We start from the raw sequence: 22,547 nt of genomic DNA, 5'->3' as shown, positions 1-22,547 counted from the left end.
GCCTTCTTTTTTATAGTGCTAAGCAGGGGAAATGTTTCCCAGGCAGCTACAATATCTATCCCAATATTACATGTTATGTGCAGGTGAGAGAGATACAATACTTCATATCAGGCTTTTTCAGACATACCTATTTTTTCCAAACTTCACTTTAATCCCATCAACCCTTACATTCTTAACTACAGCCTCCATTTGTACTTCATCAACAGGTTTCGATTTTACAGTACTAGGTAGAGTCAGAGTTCCTCAGTCAGACATAATATCCACTTCCATAAAACATTCAGGTAAAGGAGACATGAGCCCTTTACATAATGCTTGCTTAAACATTCCAACTTTCTTCCAAACTTCCACCTTAATCCTACGAATCTTACTTATGTTCTATGTTCTCTCAACCTAATTGTAGCTTGCATTAGAACTTATCCAACAGATTTTGGCACCAAAATGTATGGTGCTCCCATGTCATAGTCTCAGAAACTTCTCTTCTCCACCTCTGACCATTTTGTCTACTCATGTGCAGTAGGCCTTGGGACCCCTAAAGGGCCAAGCCAAGGGAACTTTTGTTCATCTCCCTGACTATTGCCTCAGGCAATTCCAGAATAGGTTCCTATTAAAATTTTTGCCTTCCAGCTTTTTTAATTCCTCCAAACTGGAGTAAATCAAACATTATTTGGGACCCTTTCATGTTGGGGACTAGCCAGAGATCCCATTGGTTCACCTAACTTTCCATAGTGCTGTGTTAAGACTTTGGTTTGAATCCTATCAATCTTTTTTATTCAACCTACTTCTTAATAGCCATCTAAAGATTTCCACCCTGCTGGAATGAGTCCCTTGACTCTCCCCTCTGCCTCTCTTCACTCTCTTATTAATTAATCTAATGCTTTTATTAGCATCTGTAAGACCCATATGGGAAAGCTGAGTCAGCAAATCCCATAAGACATCTTAGAGTCTTTTTTTTTGACAACAGTAACTTTATGCAGAAGGAGTCCCCTTAATCACAGTATTTATCACGACCTAAGTAAAGGGCATTTTCGATGAGGGAATATCCCAGTCATAAAGCTAGTCTCACATGGCTTGCCTAAGAAGCATACCAACTGCTTTATTTGGGGTGTCCACTGGGCATTTCTAGAGGGAGTCAGACAGCCCCCTTCTCAGGATAAGCAGACTTTACAGTGGTTTTTATCCAGTCCACCAGACTGGCTGTTGCCTCTGGAATAACCTACTATATAAGGTTGGTAGGGCTGTCATAACAAAATACCACAGCCTGAGTGGCTTAAACAACAGAAATTAATTATCTTACATATTTAGAGGTTAGAAGTCCAAGATCAAGGAGCCAGCAGGATTTGATTTCTTCTGACATCTCTCCTTAGCTTACAGATGGCTGCCTTTCACTGTGTCCTCACATGTTTTTCCTCTGTGTATGCATACCCCTGATGTCTCTCTGTGTGTCCAAATTTCAGCTTCTTGTAAGGACACCAGTCAAATCAGATTAGGGCTCACCCATATGACATCATTTAACCTCAATTACCTCTTTGGAGGTCTGATTTCCAAATACAGTCACATTCTGAGGTATTGGGAGTTAGGGCTTCACCATATGAATGTGAGAGGAACACAATTCAGCCCATACTACTAAGCCCACTGGACCCCCAAAATACACTTGCACCCACCCCAGCAGCCCAATTGTCTTAAGCGATCCCAGCTCTAAGCCATAAGCTCTAAGTCCCAAATCTCATGTAAATCAAGTGTGGGTGAGATTGTAGATACAATTCATCTGCAGCAAAATTCCTCTCCGGCTGTGAATCTGTATAACTGGACAAGTTACATGCTTCCAAAATACAGTGATAGTAAAATAAGAAAGACAGAAAGAAAGAAATCCTGCCATTTGCAATAACATGAGTGGAACTAGAAGGTATTAAGCTCAGTGAAATAAGCCAGGAGGAGAAAGACAAATACCATATGATTTCACTTATTGGTGGAATATAAAAACAAAGCAAAACAGAATGAACAAAATAACAGTTGACTCATAGATCCTGAGAAGTGACTGGTGGTTACCATGTGGGTGGAGTTGGGAAGGGTGGGAGGGGAGGGTAAAAGGGATAAAGGGGCACAGTAATTATTAATCAAAATATAAGTTGATCATGGGGATGGTAGTACAGCATAGAGAATATAATCAATGATTCTGTAATATCTTTCTGTGTTGACAGATAGTAACCTCACTAGTGAAGGTGAGGATTTAATAATATGGGTAACTGTTGTTAAACTACTGTGTTTAGAAACCAGTATAAAAGTGTGTATCAATGATACTTCAAAACAATAAAAAAAATACAGCAATGTGAAAGACATAGGATAGACATTCTCATTTCAAAAGGGAGAAATAAGGAAAGAAAGGGAGTCACTAGTCCCAATCAAATCCAAAACCTAGCAGGACAAATTCCACTTGATTTTAAATCTCAAAATTATCCTCTTTGACTCAACACTGTCTTCTAGGCCCACTAAGGTAGTGATTTCAGTCTCTCAGCTCTGAACAGCAGCCCCTGAGGTCCCGAGGCCAATTCAGTCCATACCACTAGTTGAGTGTCTAGATCCTGTGTAGTCATATGTAATTATTCCACAGTGAACTGTGGGTCCTGCTTCAACCCATACATGCTTTTCCACTCTAAAGCATTCACAGTCTCGAAATTAGTCACTCTCACAATCCATTTTAGCAAAGTTTCTTTAGGTAGGCTATTATGCTGGTTCACAAAGTGAGACAATTCTTTCACATGATACTCCCTAGTTTCAATGGTCCTTTGGTTTTGTCCTTCTCCCATGTGGGCTATCTTCTTGGTGACCAGAGTCTTAGAGGTACTATCTCAGCACTCTCTTTTCACTTCATTTTACCCATTGCAGATAATAATAACCATGGGATTGTATATTTTACTTTTTCTTATCAGTTTTCATTTACTTAGGCAAGCAGTGAACCCACTCTCTGGATATGATGTTTAATTTTATGTGTTGACCGGGCTAAGGGATGTCCAGACAACTGGTAAAACATTATTTCTGGGTGAGTCTTTGAGGTGATCTTTTCCGGCAGAAATTAGTATTTGATTCAGTAAATTGAGTAAAGAGATCTGCCTTCATCAATGTGGGCCAACATCATCCAATTAGTTGGGGGCTTGAGTGGAACAAAAATGTGAAGAAAGCTCTGTTCTTGAGCTAGGCCATCCATCTTTTCATGTCCTCAGACATCAGAGCTCTTGGTTCTCTTGTCTTTCGACTCTGGGACTTAACACCAACAGTCCCCTTGGTTCTCAGGCCTTTGGCCTCAAACTGGAAATCACACCATTGGCTCCCCTGATTCTCAGGCCTTCAGACTCAGACCAAATTATACCACTGACATTCCTGGTTCTCCAGATTACAGATGGCAGATTGTGAGACTTCTCAGCTTCCATAACCATGTGAGCCAATTCCTATAATCTTTTATATCTGTCTTTCATCTCTCATCTACCTACCTATCTATCTATCTATCTATCTATCTATCTATCTATCTATCTATCTATCTATCATCTATCCTCTATCCTCTATATCTCTCCATCTATCCATATATCCTATTAGTTCTGTTTCTCTGGAAAAGCCTAATATTCCAGAAGGTGGATCCATCTCCAATTCCACTGATAACCTTTACCTTTAGTAAGTGATTGCAGCACAGCTGCTGTACCAGACCATGTATGACTATGTAGCCACTCAGGAATCAAAAGATCCTCTTTCCCCAGCCTTTCCTCCTTTCTCTTCCTAAACCACATGTTTCTGTGATTCAAGCCTGTTCTAGAAAACCCCACATATTCTGACACCAAGTGGTCATTTTCTTCTGATATTCAATATATTGTTTCAACAGCAATTCTCAATTTTTCAACAACGTATTATGCCACAGGGTATATAAGGCATGTTTAAGGATGGCACCCCAAACTTGCAGACTGTTGCCACAGAGCTGATGTTTCCTGTGTGCTCTAAGCAAGCAAGTCCCACAAATCAATTATACTTAAAATATAACTGTGGCAATAATTGGGAAAATGGTCTAGAGAAAAGAGAATATATTAATAAAGTAAGCCTAGGATATTTTAATAAATATGTTAGTAAAAGAAATGATAATACAGTGTAGGGGAGGAAAAACATCCTCCTCCCACCTCCTAGGGTCTATGGCTGGGCCTAAGAAATATACTGATATAAGACAGATGAATAGGGTTTTATTTATTACTATTTTTATCTAAACACATTTTATCTAATACATTTTACATACACACAATACTCTTCATTAGGAAAATTATGACCTAAAGAAGTAGTTAGGACTAAGAGCTGATGTACTTTCTAAACAAAGAAAATGATAAGTTTGTGGAGAAAACACAGGACAAAGGAGTTTGAGACAGGGGCAGTACATTTCTGGACAGAGACTAGGAAATACAAAGTAATTATTTTAGTAGTTTTGTTCGTACAGATCCAGCAACTCCCAGTCTTGGGTGATAAGAATGTTCTTCTCTTCTTGGAACAGGGAGGGCACCTCCCTTAGGAAATATTTTATGACTTGCTTTTAGGTAAAAAGGGGGAGGTCAAAGAGCCCTTTTGCATTTACACTTTCTCAAATGCCTTCATTTCAAAATAATCAATATGCCAGAGCAGCATATTTTGGGGTGGCATGTTCTGAACCCCTTCAATAGTAAAGGTAGGGATGGAGAGGATGAAAATCATTCAAAAGACATTTAGGAGGTATACTTGGTTGAGCTAGGTGAAGTAGTAGATGGAGATTGAAGGGAGGTGCAGAGTTTATGATAACTCTAGGAGTTTGAGAAGAGAAGAATAGATGACCTTAAAAAAGATGTAGAATACATAAGTAAGAATAGATTTTGATTATACCATAAATATGAGTTTGATTTGGAATATGCTTCATTTGAAGCACTTGGTGGATACTTCTAGTAAGTTCATATATGTCTGAAATACAAATCAAGGTTGGAGATACAGATTTTGAGGCTATCTGCATAAACTGTATATAATGTCATTTGGTTGCATAATTTATTTGGAAAAACAGATAGAGCAAAAAGAGATGACCAAAGAGAAGGCTTCTGACAAACACTAATGTTTTAAAGGTTGGAGGAAAATAAATCAGCAAAAAGATTGAGAAGATGGTATAGTAGGAGAATGAGTTTGAAAATGGTAACCTGGAGAAAATAATGAGAGAAGGAATTTCTGGAAGAGAGGGTTTTTGTATCAACTGCTGAGGATCAAGTAGAGGAGTTACTTAAAGGGCCACTGGATTTAGCAATTAAGGAGTCATTGATTTCAAACCCAAAAGGAAGTCAGTGATGACTTTTAACAGTTGCAGTAAAGTAGCTGGGATGAAAACTATTGCAATAGATTGGAAAGTGAGAGGAAGCGGGGAGTCATCCAGAACTCAAGAGTCTTTCAAAACTTTTGTGATGAGAGAAAAGAGGAAAATAGGGCAATAGCTTGAGGAATTATTAACTTGGGAAAGATGTTTTTTAAATGGACAATCCTGTGCACTTCTACATGCCAAAGAGAGGAAATCAGTGGAAAGGAAGAAATCGAAAACAAGAAGGTGTAACAATACATTAAAGGCTCTGGAACAGGCTTCAGGTAATTGGAAGAACACATTAAGAACAGTTGGTGTAGAAAAGACAGCATGTCTTTCTTTCCCTCTGGATATAAGTAAAGCTATTTAAAAATTTTGTTACACTCAGTCTACTCTACCATGTTATTACTGTCAATTTTCAATTATCTGTTAAAATATACAAAAGACGGAGGTAGGGAGAATTTCGTTTTGGTTATAAACAAAAGATCTGAGTTTCATATGATCAACCTGTAAGGTTGAGCAGATGGCCAGGATGTGATAGTGGTGGAGATAGTCCTTACGGTAGAAAGAAAGGTAACCTTTACAAATGAGGGCATGCTTTTAAGAGATGACAAGGAATCGATTGCTTTGAATTAAAAAACTTAGAATAACAAACAAACTACATAGAAGTCAACCTTTGTAAAAAAAAAAAAATCCCTCAAAAGTACTGAAGTTATGTAAGGGTGCCTGAATGCTCCAACTCCTAATACAGGGGGATCATGTAAAAATGTCTTCAAAGACTAAGTGAGACTATTTGCATTTCTTTTCTTATCTGCTTGTTTCTTTCAAAGCACCCAAAACAACAGAAAGTCCCTAATGTTATTCTGGAAGTTTTACAGTGCTTCCTTAAGGTATTCATATTGAAATGCCAGTGATAGACCTGCACTGAATTAAAGGACTGATAGAATCTGGGAGAATGAATCTGTGGCATACTGCTGTGTCAGCAAACTTGCCATTTGCTGAATAAGAGCTGATAAACAGCAAAATCAATTCAAACAATCATAATGGCTAATCCATTCTAGCAGGTATTACCAACTCTGGAGAGTGGGTATGCTAAATATTAAAATAAGTGTTAAAGGCTAAAAAGAGAATATTTGCAAATTCCTTCCTTGCTTGTATATTTTTTGTGTAGTTTAATATTTTTTTCCTAAATGTAGATATTTAAAATAATTTTTGATAATGTTTTATATCACTGGTGCAAATCATTGTTATCTTATTTCATATCCATAAGGTGTTGCTGATAAGGATTGCAATAAAAAGCACAAGTCTGACTAGGAAATTTATTTTAATGGGAATGCTCCTTAATTACAACCCCCTTGCTCTAGTTCAATGTAATTTTTCTTATTAGAGTATGGAAATACCCTTCCACATAACTCAAATATTTTTAATGTATAAAGTTCTTTGAAATGAAAAGATACATAAAAAATAGTGTCTTACAGAATCACCATTTTTGTGGAGTGAAAGACAATATGCAAATGATTTGGTTTAAAAACAAGCCAGTTCTGAGTTGTACAGCACATTAATAGATTCATTTGAGGAGATTTTATTTTTTAAAAAAACCCAGAAAATGTACTGCTTATATTTGAAATCATGTCATATTATAAATATTGCTTAGTTGGAAAACCTTTATTCTCTTACCCTTTTTTAAATGGAATATAGTTACACAAAGTGTCAGCAAAAGAAACTCAAGCAAATCCTCTCTGAGAGAAGTTAGAAACAGGACATTCACAATGAATTCTTTATAAGTTGGCAGAAAATATCAAACCCCCAAAATAATATACTACTCTACAGAGAATAACTTGTCTTACAGGTTTGATCTCAAGGATTTAACTTGGCTTATTTAACTTGGCTTTGGTATTACTATGTATGGGCATATATTTTTTCAATTAGAAAAATCTGGACCCCATGGACATTTCAACAATCATTATCTGTCAGGTAAAACACATGGGGACTCCATTCTGTGGGAAATGGAGGAATTTGTCTCTAAATGGAGACACTTGCTAGTATAACTTTGGAACCATAATAGTACTCAGGTGACTGGCTAAACCAATAGCAGACTGGCTGTTCTTTACAGAATATACAATTATAAGGTACTCTGCTTTGTTTACATTATTTCTAAATAATCCTTCAATTTACACAAATCCTCTCTTCCTTCTTAATTATGATTCTGGTTAATCTCAGAAATACTGAATCACGAAAAAGATTAGAATTTAAATGATGTGAAAAATGCACTGCCTTGAGATATTAAACAAGTCCAGCCTTTTACTCTCACTCTTTGCTCTTTTAGATCAAAGGTGCATGTTTGCATCTTTACCTTAGAGAGGCTAGACACAAGGTGCTTCTGTTGTTACAGACGTTAAGTATAATCAGGGTGCTTATGAATTAATCAACCACCACCAGGGCAACTGGAAAGAGAAGAGTACAACAGTAAGTACTTAGGAAGGAGTGACATTTGACTGGAGATCAGGATTATTGCGGTGAACAGAGTGTATGAGGAAATTAAGTTTAAAAAGATCCAGAAGGAGAGAGAAAAATGATTTCAAGGAAATATAGAACCATAGAGAAAAAAACTACCCAGCTTCTAGGATGTCTGCATTAACGTGTCCAGCCAAATGAAAATTCATTCTGCTTTGAAAACGCTACCCAATGTAAATAATAACATCTTCTTAGGTAGTGATGGCACTGTTTAACCACCTTCACCATCTGAAAATTACTTGTTCACCAAATTTTCACTCTATGGTCTCTTACCCTAGTTCTTGGCACATCACAGATGCCCAGTGCATATTTGTTGAAAGAATCTTATAATTTTCACAAAAGTAACATTAACATTACCACATAGTCATTCCATAGTCTAACCATGTCTCTTAGATGTTGTTATGGGCTGGCTTGTGTCCCCCCAAGATTCATATGTTGAATTCCTAACCCCCAGTATCTAACAATGTGATCAAATTTGGAGATACATTTAAAAAAGTAATTAAGTTTTAAAATGAGGTCATTAGTATAGGCCAAAATCCAATATGACTGGAATCCTTAGAAGAAGAGGAAATTTGAACACAAACATTTCAGAGGGAAGTGAAAACACAGGGCAAAGATGGCCTTCTACAGCCAAGGAAAGAGGCTTGCCATAAACCCTTCCCTTGTAACTATCAGAAGATACTAACCTTTCTGGCACTTTGATCTTGGACTTCCAGTCTCCGGGGTTGTGAGAAATTAAATTTCTGTTTTTTAAGCTACCGAATCTATGTTACTTTGTTATGGCAGCCCTACCAAACTAATACAGATGTTTTTACAGTTGTACATAAGTTATCAGAAATTTCCTATTTTGCAGTGGTTTCAAAATGACTTAGTTATTAGACATAGTTATATTTACATTAAGAAAAATCAGTTAGCCAAGAACTGACACATTCCTGTAAAATATTTCCCAGGGTCCCTTTTGCTACATCCATCCGAACCTCCAGCTCTGTCCCAGCCCATACATATTATTGGACTCAAGATGAACTTGGGACCACTGAGTGAGATAAGACAAATTTGCCTACACCTTTGAAAGTGGCCTCTCAGAAGCTAGACACAATGGCTTAGATGTATATGTGGCAATATATATGAATTGTAAAAACAGTGTTTACTTAAAAAATAAATAGAAAAATATTTCATAAGAAGAGGCAGTTTGACACAGTGGATAAGAGTACAGATTTGAAAGCCTCATTTATTTTTTTTCATCCCAGCTCTTCTACTTTCTAGCTATGTATACGACCTTGGCCACATCACTTAAACTCTCTCTGTGCCTTAGTTTCCTCCTCTGTTTATAGGGATGATAATGGTACCTATGCCATAAGGTTGCTGTGATGATTAAATGAGTTAGAACATGTAAAAGTGCTTAGAATAGTGTCTGGTGCATGGAAATTGCTATGTCAGTGTTAATTACAATTATCTAAAATTAATGCCATTTATATAAATTATAAACGCATGTCTACAAAATAATAACACAAAGCATCCCTTCAAACAAAAAGTATGTATTAAATACAGTATAATGGGTACTTATATGTAAAGACAAAGGAAGGTGGAAAATGAAGATAAGAAGGAATGAATGACAAGTGAATGAATGAATGAATTCATAGACAGGAGAAGGGCTTTCCACAGGCTGGTGATTGATAATGTGCTGTGCACTAAAGAGTATGATTAAATCAACATTCTTTACCTGAGCTGCAAAGGGAAAAGGAAGACGGAAGGAAGGATGGAAGGACGGTCAGACTGAAGACAGAAGGCTTCCTAAACTAACATACATTAAGTGAAGTGCTTGGGTTTAAAAATATACAACTCAAAGACAACATTCAGAGTGCTGAAGTTGGTATGTCTGTGGAACACACAACATATACTGCCAAAAAAAAATCAAGCTCAGAACCCCGTACCTGTTCAAATGAATCATTTTTCCTCAGTAATTAAAAGAACTGTTGGAGATATTAGGCTTAGGTCCTTGAATATCACTCTGGGGAGGAAAACAAATCGATGTATAATTAATTTAAAAGAGCTAGAGATAAATGCTTTTTGATTGGATCCTGATGGAATAGGCATTTTAGAAAAATTTCAAAGAATTTAAAACCAAGCCATTTTCTTCCTTTTCTCCCTACCCCTGCACAAAATAATGCATTGTAATTACTGACAAATAGATATATTCAGTGCTGTCCTTTACTGTTACAGGCGTGTGTTAATGCTGTTTTTTAAAGGACTGTTTTAAAATAAAGACATGGCTAAAAATAGGCATTGTGTTTGTTTAAAAAGCTTATGCATTAGGACTTTTCAGGGCAATTTACTGTTAGTTTTCCCACCTTAAACACCAGGTATTTTAAAAGGCTTAATTGTTAAATACAGAAGAAGACCAAAGTAAACAAAGGAATGATTTATGAGTCTCTCCATTATAACCAAACCAGCCTTGATTTATGATAAGTTCCTTTTTATTATACTTTTATAATACCTTCTTCTCTCTGAGTTCAAACCCCTTTACAAAGATCAGTTCATTTATCTTTATAATGTCCCCTTGAGGAACATAGTTGGTTATTATCACTATCTTAACAAAAAGATGAACAATGGAAGAAAAGTGCTGGTTCATAGGTAAAATAACTAACCTGTATAAATTCCCATAGGATCATCTGTACTCCATTACCTCACATACACATCTTGTGTTGTTGTCAAGTTTTTTCATGTATATGAAAGTATATGAAAGTTTATGAAGGCATATGCTGTGTTTTCTCTTTGCTTTGGGCTTTTTACTTTGAGCCTAGTATGTAGTGCTGAACATATGACAGGTAGCTAAATGTTTACTGATGAATGTTTATTTGGAAATGGTGACTGTATTCTGCTGCTTAAATTATTGGCATGCAAGTAGGGTAGGCCCATAACTTCACTGCCATAAATCACCATTCATTTCCATCACAGATTAAAACAATAGCTTTCAAGTAAGGCTCTTTGTCTAAATCCTGTAATGTGTTACATTGCTTCAATATGTAAGCTGTTAATTGGGGAATGACTTTAAAATGTTATAACATAGAGACTTGAATGTAAGTCATGAAACCATAAAACTCTTAGAAGAAAACACAGGCAAAAATCTCTTGAATATAAACACGAGCAACTTTTTCCTGAATGCATCTCCACAGGCAAGGGAAAAAAATAAAAAATGAACAATTGGGACTACATCAAACTAAAAAGCTTCTATACAGAAAAGGACACCACCAGCAGAACGAAAAGGCATGCTACAGCATGGGAGTGTATATTTATAAATGATTTTTCTGGTAAGGGTTAACATCTAAAATATATAAAGAACTCATATGCCTCAACACCCAAAAAACAAATAACCCCATTAAAAATGGGTGGAGGAACTGAACAGATACTTCTCCAAAGAAGAAATTCAGATGGCCAACAAGAACATGAAAAGATGCTCCACATCACTAATTATCAGGGAAATGCAAATTAAAACCACAATGAGATATCACCTCACACCAGTTAGGATGGCCAGCATTGAAAAGACAAGGGACAACAAATGCTGGTGAGGATGTGGAGAAAGGGGAACCCTCCTACAGTGCTGGTGGAAATGTAAACTAGTTCAACCATTGTGGAAAGCAATATGTAGGTTCTTCAATAAACTAAAAATAGAAACAGCATTTGACCCAGGAATTCCACTCCTAGGAATTTACCCAAAGAAAACAACTTCTCAGACTCAAAAACACATATGCACCCCTATGTTTATTGCAGCACTATTTACAATAGCCAAGATATGGAAGCAACCTAAGTGTCCATCAAAAAATGAATGGATAAAGAGGATGTGGTACATATACACAGTGGAATATTATTCAGCCATTAAAAGAAATATTTCCATTTGCAACAACATGAATGGATCTAGAGGGTATTATGCTCAGTGAAATAAGCCAGGCAGAGAAAGACAAATACCAAATGATTTCACTCATTTGTGGAGTATAAAAACAAAGCAAAATGGAAGGAACAAATTAGCAGTAGACTCATAGACAGTGAGAAGGGATTAGTGGTTACCAAGGGGAAGGGGTTGGGGAGGGTGTGTGGGGAAGGAGAACAGCATTAAGGGGCACTATAATTCACCATCACAATATAGGTAGGTCATGGGGATAGTAGTACAGCACAGAGAGTACAATTTAATGACTCCATAACATCTTACTATGTTGATAGACAGTGACTGCCCTGGAGGGAGTGAGGACTTGATAATATGCGTGAAAGTTGAACCACTGTGTTCTGTGTTTGAAAACATCATATGATTGTATATCGACACTTTAATAAAAACAAATTTCCAATCTGACAAATATGAATATTGTATCTCAAATACATTTCAGTAAAAATAATACATAAAAAATGTTATAACATTTATTAGAACATAGATTGTCAGCACTCTACACTTGAATTCTATAAGAATTATAGTTTCAATTTTGCAACATGAATAAGTTCCAGAGATCTAATGTACAGCAATATGATATAGTTAATGATATTGTATTGCACACTTGAAATTTGCTAACAGGGTACATCTTAAGTGTTCTTACCACACACCCACACTGATGGATGTCAGTTGGCTTGACTGTAATGAATATTTCACAATGTATATATCAAACATCAGTTATATATCTTAAATATATACAGTTTTTATTTGGAATGTATAGTTAAATAAAGCTGGGGAAAAAAAGAATTCTTTGAGAGTTTGAAGAGAAGACACCATGGTTTCCTCATTCTTCATCTTCATTCTCAAGTACCCAAGCTCTTGAAGTTGATAGACTATTTCGGTCTTGTCTCCCATTTAATATTTAATTCATTTTGTGACTGCACAAGTTGACATGACATATTGTACGATTATCACTAAGGTTGGGAAAACTCACCAGGAATTGCACATTAAACTGGAGTACCATCTTAGCTAGGGTGGTCAGGTATCATTATTTAAGTATTTGTTTAGAGAACTGTTAACACACTCGAAATGTGTGTTCCCATGTCACTCCTTCCAACACTAACCAAGAAGATTAAAAAGTTGCTCTTTTAAAAATTTTCAGATCAATTCTTGAAGAGACATGTTGAATTTTAATATGCAATAAAACATGTATAAGGGTATGCTGCTGGATTTTCACTTAAATTTCAGAAGGCTATACACAAAGTACTTGTCACCTTAGAATTTTACCATTTTTTAAAGGAATATGGCTGGAAGTTATGTTATCCCTTATTAGCTCTCCATTACTGTATAGTATTAAACTCATTTGCATGGTGTAAAAACCCTCTGTAGTGAGTGCCACATAAACTTCCCTTTTCCATCTTTCTTTTTTATCTCCTTATTACAATTTTACCTGAATGCTGTATGCTGCATTTTCTCATTTCTATGCCTTTGTAAATACTTTGCTCTTTAGGTTTACAGTGCCCCTCCCCTACTATCTAAAATATTCTCACTCATTTTTCAAGAACGATTTTAATAGCTCCTCCTCCTCAGTCTTCTCTAGTATCTATGATCCTCCAAGCCTCAGAAGAATTAATGATTCTTTCTCACCAGACCTCTCAAAGGGATGTGATTATTCCATGCTTCATGCCTCCACTGTACCTTTTACATACTTCTCTTACAGCACTTCAAATGCCACAGTAATAATATATATCTCAGGTGGGTTCTTCTGTAAGATCATGAATCTCTGGAAGACAGGGAGGCAGAAACTGTTATCTGACACATAGCTACATACATGTGGAGTGAGAATTCATGCATGAGAATAATCATTCAACAATAGGATGTTTCTCAGATTTAAACAATGATTGCTTCATCTTTTTAAATTTTGGTTCAACTCACATGTGACACAGCCTTTAATTTTTTTATCTTCTCTCACTAAAAATAAGGTGAATTTTTTTGCAATTAGAAAAACACTGTAAAATTCTTTTGGCAATCAGACTATATATAGTGATAAAATTGTCACTCCATCAGAGCTAAATGGTAATATTGAGGGGTTTTATTTTTATATCTATTAATAATCAATTGAGGGCCTCCATTTCCACTACATACCACAAACATTTAAATTTTCAACAAACGTATCAGGCAGTTTAAAATCTATAAAAGGGTCTGCATTTTCTTTTAAATACTCAAATCTCATAGTTTATATGTAACTGGTAATATTCATAAACACACTAAAGTGTAAGTACTACTAATAATGGCCTTTTGTTGTCAGAGACTATTTCTCATGCAGATTTATTATTAATTTATATATCAACGTGATACCATAGCAATCATATAAGGCTCTGTGAGATTGTTTTAAAGATGTTTTTCTCTTAAATGTAACATATTCTTTACTAGGAAAGTACTTTTACCTTTGTTATATCAGCTAGCAAGATAATTTCTGAGAGCATTACCAAAATACAAAGAAGTAATGAATCATCATCTAGCAGGCATGGAGTATACACGAATGCAAGTAAACTTCTACAAAGGCTTTATATTATATGGTAATGTTACAATATGCCTCTCCATGGCACATGGCACATATTTTCCATTTATCAACAAAAGTTAGATTTAAAAAATTAAGATTATGTTCTTACTTAACAATTCAGTTATTAAATATGATTTTTTACAAAAATCAGCAGGATAAAACATAAGATGTAACAAAAACAAGCTGTGGCTATTTTTTACAAGGAGCTTTTTTTTTTTATTAAAGTATCATTGATATACAATCTTATGATGGTTTCAAATACACAAAAAAGTGGTTTAACATTCACCCATATTATCAAGTCCTCACTCCCTCCAGTGTGGTCACTGTCCATCAACATAGTAAGATGTTACAGAATCATTAACTGTATTCTCCGTGCTGTACTGTCGTCCCTTTGACCAACCTATATTGTGATTGCTAATTATTGTGCCCCTTAATCCCCTTCACTGTTCCCCCCCAGTCCTCCCCAACCCCTCCCCTTTGGTAACCACTAATCCCTTTGTGTGTGAGTCTACTGCTACTTTGTACAAGGAACTTCTTTTATAATACCTGCCTATAGGTATTCATGGTAAACGTCTCTTTCGTATTTTAAATAGGTCACAAATATAAGCATTATAAGCAGATTGGATTAAGGTCAATTAATGAAAAATGCACTTTCTGTGTTAACTCTATTTTCAACTATGAATGATGCATTCAGAACAAAGTTAAAAGAAAAATTTCACTTCATTTCATTTTACGTTATTCACTTTAACTGGATTATGTGGAATAAAATAGTAAATACACCTATATGAGTTTGAACTACAGGGTTTGTAGAATTGGGTGTTCTCAACAGTTAATAAATAAATAAAAACAACACTCAAGTTATGAATTATGATTAATAGCCCTGGTAAAGTTAGAACAATGGCTTTTGTAAAATCATAGTGAAATCAGGAAATGCATTTTATAAAAGCAATAATTTTCTTAGCAACTTCATTGCCCAATATTATCATTTCAAGTAGGTAATTAGTCTTTCTTGCTAAAAAAATTAAATTCTAATAATTTCTTTTCAATACATATGTACTGCATTCATTTCAAAGAAGGCCAGTTTATTGAAGAACTCTTGCTCATCCTGAATTCAAATATAGCCTCATTTCTTAGATTTATTAGGCACTACTGTGATGACAAGCGAACATTATAAATTGCTACTTATAGTACAAATTCTGAAAGAAAAAATATATTTTATGTTCATTTTAGTGTATAACAAATTACTTTTCTTGCCACTACAATTTATTTCTGTTTCAAATGACACTTTGCCTTTATTTAATTTAACCTTTTCTTATGTCTTAGGTCAAACCGATATGTCCTGATGTTAGCAATTATTTAACAATCCTATCCTTGTTTAGCTAAAATTAGATGAAAGTGATTCAGACAAAATGACAAAATACTTCCTTTCAGCAAGGCTTCTTAGGAAAGTGCTTTTTCTTCTTCTTTGTTCCTCTTTGTTGCCTATCGCTGAAAGACTTTTTGATGCTACAGGTATTTCAAAAGCAAGGCAAATTACATTGTATACCTGTTCAGGGACAAGTTTTACTTAAAAATGATAAACAAGCCTCAGTTTGTCTTTATGTACATGTAAGTAAACATAAACTTGAAATATTATCCTAAGGTACTCTGCATATACATATACATACATACATATATATATATATATATATATATATATATATATTCTACTTAGACATTTTAAAAAAGATTTAATATTGACTCTGTTTTAGAAATGACAGCATATGGAAATGGGAAAATCAAGTAGTTCCATCAGTAACTACATTCTAAAGTCCCTGACCTCTTTTAATCCATGAGATCATGAGTTACCCTATGAAATAGTGTGCACATTATCTCACATACACATGCACATTTGAATGGAAACCAATAGTATGACTCTTACTTTGAGGCAGGCATGTATACAGTCAAGCAACTATCTGTCTAGAAATCCTACTAAATGAACTATAGATTCTGATGACAAAGACCTTACTTAGCAGGCAAGAGGTTAGAATCAAAGCTGTGCCTCATAAAAGTAGTTTAAAACAAAGAAATATAAGCAGTCTGACAAATCAGAAAAACAGTAGAATTTACAAGTGGTTATTTGGGAAACAAGGTTATAATACCTGATTTTAGGATAAAAGTATTTCTTTCCTCTCTGCCCTATTTTTGGTTCCTTCTGTGTATGGGTGCCTCTAAAAAAGCAAGTTTTCAGAGACTTTCAGGTAAATTGTTATTTTGAATTAGGCAAGATTTAGCCCTAAATATGAATTGATGTTAAGTATACAGTAAACAGCTGTTTGACTATGAGTAAATAAATCAGTGGTGTGTCTGAGTACTTCATCAACCATAATAAAGATTTGTTTAAACTGAAGTTCTCTTATTTTATTGTAGCCAGTATTACCTGCTGGTGTGGTAATGCATATATGCACTTCACCAGTTTTTTTTTTTTGAGAGGGCATCTCTCATATTTATTGATCAAACGGTTGTTAACAACAATAAAATTCTGTATAGGGGAGTCAATGCTCAATGCACAATCATTAATCCACCCCCAGCCTAATTATCGTCAGTTTCCAATCTTCTGAAGCATAACAAACAAGTTCTTAACATGGTGAACAAATTCTTACATAGTAAATAAGTTCTTACATGGTGGGGCAGTCATCACAAAAACTTTTAGTTTTGATCACTCATTATGAACTATAAATAATCAGGTCAAATATGAATATTCATTTGATTTTTATACTTGATTTATATGTGAATCCCACATTTCTCCCTTTATTATTATTATTATTATTATTTTTTTTTTTTTTTAATAAAATGCTGAAGTATGCAAGTTTCCTGTCCAAATTTGGACCCTTCCTTGATAATGTTTTTATTCACAGAATGAATGTCCTTACAAGGTACAAATACTTAAGCTAAGAAGTGAGAAATCAGCTTGATGGACCTGTAAAAAGAATCCTAACAAATGTATCAAAGCTAGTTCTTTTCCACTGATGTCTCAGGTTCTTGCCACAGACATGTGGTTCTTGAGCTATGCATGCCATTCTAGATACTACAAATATTTCTATAGTATTTGTCTTAGTCCATTTGGGCTGCTATAACAAAAATGCCATAAACTGGGTGGTTTATAAACTATGAGCACTTATGTTTCATAGTTCTGGAGGCTAAGAAGTCAAAGATCATGGCGCCAGCAGATTTAGTGGCAGGTGAGAGCCCATTTCCTTATAGATAGCCGTTTTTTCGCTATAACCTCACATGGTAGAAGGGGCAAGGGAGCTTGCTTAGTCCTCTTTTATAAGGGCATTAATCCTATATGTGAGACCTAAGCACCTCCCAAAGACCCCACCTCCTAATACCATCACTTTCTGCATTGGGTTTACATATGTGAATTGGGGGAGATAAAAACATTCAGGCCATAGCATTCTGCCTTTGGCCTCCTAGAATTCACATCCTTGCATGTCATCAACTCAAAAGTCTAAATCCAAAGTCTCATTTAAATATCATCTAAATCAGATATGGGCACAATTCAAGATATGGTTCATCCAGGCAAATCACTCACCCTTCCGTGAACCTATGAAATCAAACAAGTTTTGCACTTAGAAAATACAATAGTGCGAGATGCCCACAGATATTCCACTTCCGAAGGGGAGAAATAAGAAAGAAAAAAGGAGTAACAGGTCCAAAGTAAGCCTGAAACCTAGTGGGGCAAATAACACAAAGCACAAAGGTTTGATGTGCTGCTTCTAGACACAATGGTCCCTGGTTGCATCCCCATGGCTTTGCTGGATGCATCTCAAGCAGCAGCTCCTGGGTTGGAGAAGGATGCCTGGGGTTCTGTTCTGGGGGTAGGAGAGTAGCAGTCCCATCACCACTCAGCTGGGCACTGCCCTGGCTGGGGCTTTCTGAGGTGGTCCCTTCCCCTTGGCCATTCTTTGCCTGGGCCCTGAGGCTTTCTGAGACATCCTTTGGAATCTAGGTGGAGGCAGCCACCACCAACCCTCTAGGCATATGCACTCTGCAGAGACAGCACTGCCTAATGCTGCCCAGGTTTACTGCCTGCACCCTCCAGAGGGGCAGCCAACCTTGGCTGCACTGCACCTGGGACCACCAGAGCTTCACCTGGAGCTGCTGAGAAGCTTAAATCCAGAATGCTGGGAGCTAAGCTTTGATATCATTCTGCCTCCCAGGCTCTTGCACTCCAGGCTGAGATGAGAGTGGCAGCCCCAGTGACCTCAGAATTGCCTTCAGAGTCACTTTTCCATTATCTCGAACAATAGGTCCTAGCTTCTATTGAGATGCTCAGTCCGTCAAATTTGGGATACCCTTTGTGTTCTTTCCCAAAACAAGCTTTCTTATTTCTTTATTTTTGTATTAAGGTATTATTGATATACACTTTTATGAAGGTTTCACATGAAAAACAATGTGGTTACTACATTCACCCATATTGCTGAGTCCCCACATACCATATTGCAGTCACTGTCCATCACTGTAGTAGATGCCACAGATTCACTATTTGCCTTCTCTGTACTACACTGTTTTCCCCATGACCCACACACCATGTGTACTAAACATAATATCCCTCAATCCCCTTCTCCCTCCCTCCCCACTTGCCCTCCCACACCCCTCCACTTTGGTAACCACTAGTTCCTTCCTGGAGTTTGAGACTGCTGCTGTTTTGTTCCTTCAGTTTTGCTTCATTGTTAGACTCCACAAATGAGGGAAATCATTTGGTATTTGTCTTTCTTTGCCTGACTTATTTCACTGAGCGTAATACCCTCTAGCTCCATCCATGTTGCTGCAAATGGTAGTATTTGTTTCTTTCTTATGGCTGAATAGTATTCCATTGTGTATATGTATCACCTCTTCTTTATCCATTCATCTACTGATGGACACTTAGGTTGTTTCCATACCTTGGATATTATTGTAAATAGTGCTGAGATAAACATAGGGGTGCATATTTCTTCTTGAATCTGAGAACTTCTATTCTTTGGGTAAATTCCTAGGAATGGAATTTCAGGGTCAAATGGTATTTCTTTTTAAGTTTTTTGAGGAACCTCTCTATCGCTTTCCACAATGGTTGAATTAGACTACATTCCCACAAACAGTGTAGGAGGGTCCCCCTTTCTCTGCATCATTGCCAGTATTTGTTGTTCTTAGACTTTTCAATGCTGGCCATCCTACCTGGTGTGAAGTGATATCTCATTGTGGTTTTTATTTGCATTTTCTTGATAATTAGGGATGTGGAGCATCTTTTCATATGCCTGTTGGCCATCTGAATTTCTTCTTTGGAGAATTGTCTCTTCATATCCTAGCCCATTTTTTAATTGGATTATTTGTTTTTTGGGTGTTGAGGTATGTGAGTACTTTAAAAGTTTTGAATGTTAACTCTTTGTCGCTTATGTCATTTACAAATATATTCTATACTGTAGGATGCCTTCTTGTTCTGTTGATGGTATCCTTTGCTGTACAGAAGCTTTTTGGTTTGATGTAGTTTCATTTGTTCATTTTTGCTTTTATTTCTCTTGCTCCAGGAGATGCATTCAGGAAGAAGCTGCTCATATTTATATTCAAGAGATTTTTGCCTATGCTATCTTCCAAGTGTTTTATGGTTTCATGACTTACGTTCAGGTCTTTGATCCATTTCGAGTCTACTTTTGTGTATGGGGTTAAACAATAATCCAGTTTCATTTTGTTGCATGTAGCTGTCCAGTTTTGCCAACACCAGCCATTGAAGAGGCTGTCCTTTCCCCATTGTATGTCCATAGCTCCTTTACTGTATATTAATTGACCATATATGCTTGGGTTTATATCTGGACTCTCTAGTCTGTTCGATATGTCTATTGGTCTGTTCTTGTGCCAGTACCAAATTGTCTTGATTACTGTGGCTTTGTAGTAGAGCTTGAAGTTGGGAAATGTAATCCCCCCAGCTTTATTCTTCCTTCTCTGGATTGCTTTGGCTATTTGGGGTCTTTTGCAGTTCCATATGAATTTTACAATGATTTGCTTTAGCTCATTGAAGAATGCTGTTGGTATTTTGATAGGGATTGCATTGAATCTGTAGATTGCTTTAGGCAGGATGGCCATTTTGACAATATTAATTCTTCCTGTCCATGAGCACGGGATGTGTTTCCATTTATTGGTATCTTCTTTAATTTCTCTCATGAGTGTCTTGCAGTTTACAGAGTATAGGTCTTTCACTTCCTTGGTTAGGTTTATTCCTAGATATTTTATTCATTTTGATGCAATTGTGAATGGAATTGTTTTCCTGCTTTCTTTTTCTGCTAGTTCATTAGTATACAGATTGCAACAGATTTCTGTGTTGATTTTGTATCTTGCAACTTTGCTGAATTCAGTTACTAGTCAGCTAGTAGTTTTGGAGTGGATTCTTTAGGGTTTTTTATGTACAATATCATGTCATGTGCAAATAGTGACTGTTTAACTACTTCTTTACCAATTTGGATGCCCTTTATTGCTTTGTGTTGTCTGATTCCCATGGCAAGGACCTCCAGAACTATGTTGAATAAAAATGGAGAGAGAGGGCATCCTTGTCTTGTTCCCGATTTTAAAGGAAAGGCTTTCAGCTTCTCTCTGTTAAATATGATGTTGGCTGTGGGTTTGTCATATATGGCCTTTATTATTTATGTTGAGGTACTTGCCCTTTGTTCCCATTTTGTTGAGAGTTTTTATCATGAATTGATGTTGAATTTTGTCGAATGCTTTTTTGGCATCTGTGGAGATGATCATGTGTTTTTTGTCCTTTTTGCTGAAGTGCTGGATGACATTGATGGATTTTTAAATATTGTACCATCCTTGCATCCCTGGAATATATCCTACTTGGTCATGGTGGATGATCTTTTTGATATATTTTTGAATTCTGTTTGTTAATATTTTGTTGAGTATTTTTGCATCTATGTTCATCAGGGATATTGGTCCATAATTTCCTTTTTTTGTAGTTTCTTTGCCTGGTTTTGGTATTAGAGTGATGCTGGCCTCATTACAATGACTTTGGAAGTATTCCCTCTTCCTCTACTTTTTGTAAAACTTTAAGGAGGATGGGTATTAGGTCTTCACCTAATGTTTGATAAAATTCAGCGTTGAAGCCATCTGGTCCTGGGTCTTTGTTCTTAGGTAGTTTTTTGCTTATCAATTCAATTTTGTTGCTGGTAGTTGGTGTGTTCAGATTTTTTTCTCTCTGGGTCAGCCTTGGAAGGTTGTATTTTTCTAGAAATTTGTCCATTTCTTCTAGGTTATCCAGTTTTTTGGCATATAATTTTTCATAGTATTCTCTAATAAATATTTGTATTTCTGTGGTGTCTGTAGTGATTTTTCCCTTCTCCTTTCTGATTCTGTTTTTGTGTGTAGACTCTCTTTTCATCTTAATAAGTATTGCTAGGGGTTTATCTATTTTGTTTGTTTTCTTGAAGTATCAACTCTTGCTTTCATTGATTCTTTCTATTGTTTCATTCTTCTCGATTTTATTTATTTCTGCTCTAGTCTTTATTATGTCCCTCCTTCTATGACTTTGAGCCTCATTTGTTCCTCTTTTTCTAGTTTCATTAATTATGAGTTTAGACTGTTTATATAAGATTGTTCTTCTTTCCTGAGGTAGGCCTGTATTGCAATAGATTTTCCTCTTAGCACAGCCTTGGCTGCATCCCACAGATTTTACGGTGTTGAGTTATTGTTGTCATTTGTCTCCATTATTGCTTGATCTCTGTTTTTATGTGGTCATTGATCCATTGGTTATTTAGGAGCATGTTGTGAAGCCTCCATGTGTTTGTGGGAGTTTTTGTTTTCTTTGCATAATTTATTTCTAGTTTCATTCCTTTGTTGTCTTAGAGGCTGGTTTGTACAATTTCAATCTTTTTGAATTTACTGATGATCTTTTTGTGGCCTAATATATGATCTATTCTTGCAAATATTCCATGTGCACTTGAGAAGAATGTGTATCCTGCTGCTTTTGGGTGGAGTTTTCTGTAGATGTCTGTTATGCCCATTTGTTCTAATGTGTTGTTCAGTGCCTCTGTCTCCTTATTTATTTTCTGTCTGGTTTATCTGTCCTTTGCATTGAGTGATGTGTTGAAGTCTCCTAAAATGAATGCATTGAATTATATTTTCCCCTTCAATTCTGTTAGTATTTGTTTCACATATGTAGGTGCTCCTGTGTTGGGTGCATAGATATTTATAATGGTTATATCCTCTTG

This window comes from Manis javanica, chromosome X (assembly GCF_040802235.1).
Source record: "Manis javanica isolate MJ-LG chromosome X, MJ_LKY, whole genome shotgun sequence".
NCBI lineage: Eukaryota > Metazoa > Chordata > Mammalia > Pholidota > Manidae > Manis > Manis javanica.
The sequence above is the reverse complement of the archived record's forward strand: the minus strand, read 5'-3'. Positions refer to the sequence as shown.